The sequence below is a fragment of the Ochotona princeps genome, chromosome 10 (assembly GCF_030435755.1).
Source record: "Ochotona princeps isolate mOchPri1 chromosome 10, mOchPri1.hap1, whole genome shotgun sequence".
Lineage (NCBI taxonomy): Eukaryota > Metazoa > Chordata > Mammalia > Lagomorpha > Ochotonidae > Ochotona > Ochotona princeps.
In genome coordinates, this window is record NC_080841.1 from 18,394,178 (window position 1) to 18,399,953 (window position 5,776).

Here is a 5,776-nt window from a genome sequence, read left to right on the forward strand (position 1 = left end):
CATGTGTCTCTGGCCTGGGTTTCAGCAGGTGCCTAAGTCCTGTATCCCAGACTGTATTGCCTATGTGCTGCACAGGTGTCTAACTTCACCATGCCCTATACAGAACCGCTGGTCCTGCTTCTCAACCAGGATTGTGTCTTCTTTATTTCCTTTTTGACTCCGCTGCCCCGCAATCATCCATTCAGGTAGACACCTGTGACTCCTTCCACGCCCTTTGATGTCCTCTGCCAGACTGTCTAGATAACTGGGGAACTCTGTAGGCTCTGCTTCTGGCCTCACTTAGTTCTCTCCCGATTCTCTCTGACATCCTGAGCTCTTCTTTTTCCAGTTCAGACTGCTTTTCCAGCTGCTGTTTTGGATGGACCCCTAACAGATCTCCTGGGCCTCTAATTTGTTCCCCTTCCTTTTGTTGCACACCTTGAGCTTCTAAGGGTGATTTTCCTGAAGTGTAAAGTGCAACCTTCTCTTTGCTTAAGGCTCAAAAACTAATTGCTACAGAGTAACTTTCAAACTTCTCAGTCTGGTCCTGTATGCTGTGGCTTGTAATTAACCCTCCTGTTGGCCAAGCTCCCTGAAGTTCTTAGGACTTGGTAGAACTTCTGTCCACCTGAATCTCTGCTTGTGCTGGTCCTTCTTCCCGGTAAGTCTCCTAACCTAGAGTCCTGACTTCCTCCCCTTTTCCTGTGCTGGCTTCTGTTGTTTCCACCTTGAGCATTTTATACTTTTCATTTGTTTGTTTTCCAAGCTGCTTTAGTCTTGCTGACTCTGCTGTCTGTCCGCTCTGCTCACACCTCCTGCAGTGCTGTTGAAAGAGTGAATGAACACATTTTCAGGAAACAGAGATGACCTCATTTCTCCATCTCACACCACATGCTCTGACACAGGACACGGCAGACTGTGACTCGGGGTAAGTGAGTGAACCTTTCTGAGGTCAGTTTTCTCATCATTTGGATTAAACTCTAGTGGCTTCACAGTTGAGAGGTGGACTAGCTAGTTCTTGGAGGCATCTCTCAGATTAGGACACTTTAGATAAATGAGATAGCCCCAATTCTCTTTCCTTAAATGTACTTTTATGAAATGCATCCTGGGTAATATGGGAACTGGGGACAGGGTTTTGGCCTGGTGGGTGACTCTGGTGAGGATTTCAGTGGCCCACACTGGAGTACCTGGTTTTGATCCCTGCCTCTGGGTTCTGATTCCAGCTTCCTGTCGGTGATGGCTCCATGTCACCTGCTTGGGAGAGCTGGACTGAGTTCTTGGCCACTGGCATGTGGAGAGTCAATCAGCAGATGGATCTTTTCTCTTTCTGTTTTAGCTTTTCACAATCTTTTAAAAATGTAAACATTATTTTTAGCCCATAGACCATACCAAAATAAGTCATGAGGAGACCAAATGGCTGTGTCCTGGGTTGAATGAGCCTCTGTCTCATTGTTTACCAAATGAGGACAATTTTTTTTCTTTTTTTTAAATCTGGAAATTAAAGCTATACAAGGAATTAACTCATGGTTTGTAACTCTTGTTTGGTAAGCATCAAGTACTGTGATTCCACAGCCCGTAGATGGGCAGTCCCAGCCTCTGTCACAGCAGCCTATCCCAAGTGTTCTGTGAAATGTGACCAGTGAGACCAGCCATGTCCATGTCTGTGTTGGGAACATTTCCTGCTTTGCAGATTGGCAGGTACCATGGGGAGCAAGCATTTTAACTTTCTCAACAATTTACATAAGGGCTCCCCTCCCCAAAATGATTTGTGATCAAAACAGAAGAGAGAGACGGAGGTCTTTGGCTCTCTGGTCTTCCATCTTAATCAATCAATGTAGTAAAAGTTTATTCCACACTTTCTCCCTAACCTCTAGCATTGCATCTGGGAGAAGAAAACCAGAGGTCCCTGGGGAAAGTTAAAGTCCACACAGAGGAGAAGGGAAATCCAGTGTTTCTTGACCTTGTTGGTGATGACACATGCCTTCGAATACTGAAAACGCTGTTAGCACTATACTCAGAAAAGTAACCGTTGATGTTTGGGAGAGTCTCACTCTCCTACAAGTCTGACTACAAGCTCTGGGTCAAAGTTCCTTGCTAAGCAGCTGCAGAACAATGAAATGATTAAGTGTGTGTCACTGACTGAAGAATCAGCAGTCTCCTATCTCTGTCCTTCCTTTTGAATGGAATGTTCTGGATCTACCCACCCACCTTTTTCTGGTTTGTCTTTGTCCCTCGGTCATCTGTAGCAAAGATCGATTTCCTTGGGCCCATTGTCTGTGTCATTTGCACTGATGTGACACTGAGCATGGCGCCCCAGAGGCTCAGTCCCCAGGGCTCCTCCTGCTCCTAATATGTGTACCTTGCACTTTGAGCCAGCACTGCTAATGGGACATCATGGTTCTGTGCCTTGGCAGTCGCCTTGGAGTGTTTTAGCACGAGTTGAGAGCAGCCCTCTGGGAGGAGCAAGGCACACTGCACCTTCTAAGAGTCCTGTTCAGCGGAGCATGTGTTTAAAGCAAATTTTATTCTCCCTTCGAATTTGTGACCTTTACAATGCTTCCTTCTGAGCTGCGGACAGCTCCAGAGTCCATTCAGCTGGGATGTGAGTGAGGATCCTATGGCGGCTTCCTGTAGGGGCGCTGAGCCTTGTCATTATTGGTGGTGGTGGCAGAGACGTTTGCTGCCCAGCTGCCTTTTCAGAACCTAGCATTTGACTCTTGTGTATTTGTTCTCACAGCTGCCCTAGTGGGTTAAGTATACTATCTGTATCTGCTGGTCACGATCAAACATGGTCCTGTTTGCAAATAGGGTTTCACAGATGTGTTCATTGAAGATATCAAGATGAAATTGTTATGGAGTTTGGGATGGGTCCAGCGACTGGCATCCTTAAAGTGTGAGGGAAACAGGATGATGGACAAAAGAATGCCGTGAGGAGATGGAGACAGAGACTGCGGTGGTGATAGCACGAGCCAAGCGACACTTGGAGTGTCGAGGAAGGGTCTATCTTGAGAGACTGTGGAGGACTCTTGGCTCTGGTGACACCTCCATGTCAGATTTCTGGCATCCACAGCCGTGAGAGAATGCATGTCGTTGAGTTCAGTCATGAACATGTGGTCCTTTTGTCACAGAAACTCTGTAACAGAAGTACAGCTGTGCCCTGCTTGCTATAGGTGATAAACAGGCTAGCCCCTGCATGAAGGATGTCTATGGATCAGTGAATGGGGACCTGCAGGTCTTGGAGGAGCAATTTTCTGAAATGGCCAGCAAGCCACTGGGTCTTTCTGTGTCACTGCATGGTGGTCGAAAGTAGAGTCAGATCGTCCTCAGTTTTCTCACCCAATTTCCAGCAAGAGCTTCAGAAATTCTGATTGACAACCTTGGGAAAAGAACCAGCTACTACAATCCAAACTTAGTCTGCTCTTTTTGCTCCCCATTCCATGTCTTTGCTCAAAATCTGTTCTTCAGATGGAATAATCCTTCCCGTATTCATTCTACTCAGCCTTCGACCCACAATGAATTGAAAAATTATGTGTCTGTCTTATCTCCCTTACTAGACATTATGTTACTTGAGGTGAGGATCACTCACGCTCACCCAGGGCCAATCCTGAACACAGCATTTTGTAAAGTTCTCATTTGCAATTCATCTCACACATTCTCCAATATAAAGGAATAGTTTAATTCCAATGTAAATGCTAAGGGTAATGTGCTCATTTTGGTATTTTTTAAATGGCAAAAAGCCACGTTTTTCCTCATGAGATTTTTTTTCCCCCTTTAGTCTCTTCCCAAATGTCACCGAGTTTGGTTAAAATTATAGAAACTGTATCATTTTGTGGGTTTGGGTGCAAGTTGGGCTCGGAGTCAGATGGGTTGGGCTTCCCTACTCCTTCCTTTGTTTGCTTCACATGCTGCCCTGGGTACAGCCACTGCTCCCTCCTGTGGGTCCTGGGCCTGAGAGGACCCCAGCACCAGGATAGTGAAGTTCATTGCAAACTCATTCAGGTGGATACAGCTCTCAGATGTTAGCTCTCTTTACTCCCCATCTGTATTTACTGCATAGTTTTTGTTTCAAGACAACAGACTGACTTATTCAACCTAAAATGTTTCTCAGTACCTAGAAGTCTTGATAGCAAGCATACGTAAAACATACACAATTCCCTATGTAACAGGTACAGTCAATATTTAGCACTGGTTTGCAATGTGTTAAAACTTAGGTGTGCTGGTTCATAGGTACTGCCATTCATTGTATTTAACAGCTGAAGAAAAACTCGGTCACAGTGAGGATTGGAACGTGCCAAACTTTTCCCAGTTAGGGATTCAGTGGGGGAAGTGCAAGGACTTGAATTCAGACAATGTGGCATAGAAAGCTGAGTAGAATGTGGCACCACATCTCATATGGGTGCTGGTTTATGTCCTGACTGCTCTACTTCCAAGCCAGCTTCTTTCACAGGCTTATGGCTTGTGAAAGCAGTGGAGGCTAGCCCAAGTCTCCGAACTCTTGCACTCATGTGACAGAAGCAAAAGAAACTCATGACTCTCAGGTTTGGATCAACTCATCTCCAGCTGATGAGTGAACTATTTGGGGAGTGAACCAGCAAGTGGAAGCTCTCTCTCTCTCTCTTTCTCTGTCCTTACAAAATTTGCTTTTCAAATAAAAAAGAAATAAAATTTTAAAAAATAGTAAAACTTTGACTTTTATAGATTAACATGAAGGTTATCTTTGTCCTGTTGCCACTCTGGCTTGTATTTTCATACTGTTTCATGAGAAGGGAGAAGGTGGTGAGACTCACTATAAAATCTAGGTAAACTCAAGGTCATATGTAAGGGGGTAGAAGAACAGGCAGACGGTCTCAGTACTTGTCTGGTTCCATGTCTCAGTGATGAAGAAGTTAACTGTGAGCTGTGGTCGCTGGGAGGGTCAGAGATGGACCTACCTGCGATGTGCTAAGCAATGCTTGCAGAAGGACCAGAGGGTGAGTCTTGCTTTTATTTGTGCAACTCATTTTCATAAGTGAGTGTGTATGTTTGCTTATCAGAATACTCATACATACTACAGAGATTAATAAAGTAAACATCCATAGAAAGAAATAATTGAATTCTTAGTTGCTGTTTGTCATTATGTTTCTTAATCAGCAAACAGCAGAAAGACCATTGTGTGGAAGTAGAACCAAAGTTTTTTTTTTTTTTTTTCATATCAGGAAGGTGAAGGTGCAATGTCCCCAGAAAAGCGAAGACTTAACTCACCGGCAAGTGTGCAGCAGGCTCTGAAAGGGGCACCTACTTGATGCCCACTTCTGTCCCCCTGGAAGTGGCAGGCAGGCTTTTGGACTTGTCAGGGAAGGGACATGAGCCAAGACCACAGGCTGGAACTGAAAGTGTCAGAACTGTGGGTGGATCTATCTGCTCTGGGGTCAAGGGCAAGGTTGGCATGGAGGGTGGGGCTGGGAGGCAGAGACATGACACTGCAGGAGTCCTTCTGAATGATACCTGTTGTATCCATGGATACGGTGACTGGATCATTTTCATGGAGATATGGTCAAGCGTCTGTTGTTGAAGCTGCAGAACCAGGTCTAGCCCTGGGGAAGGGTTTAGTCAAGGTTGACCACCGGCTGGAGTTTCTGGTCAGTGGGGCTCGGGTTTGAGCTACTAGGCAGGTGTCAGTAATGGCCTGAAGAACCCTGAGTCACTGCCCACACAGAGTTGGGGGGGAGCAGGAAGAAGGTTGTAACCCATGGCCTGGTGAGTTCCTGATAGCAAAGTTTGCGTTAGACACAGCTACTGGGAAAGGCATGGCCTTCAA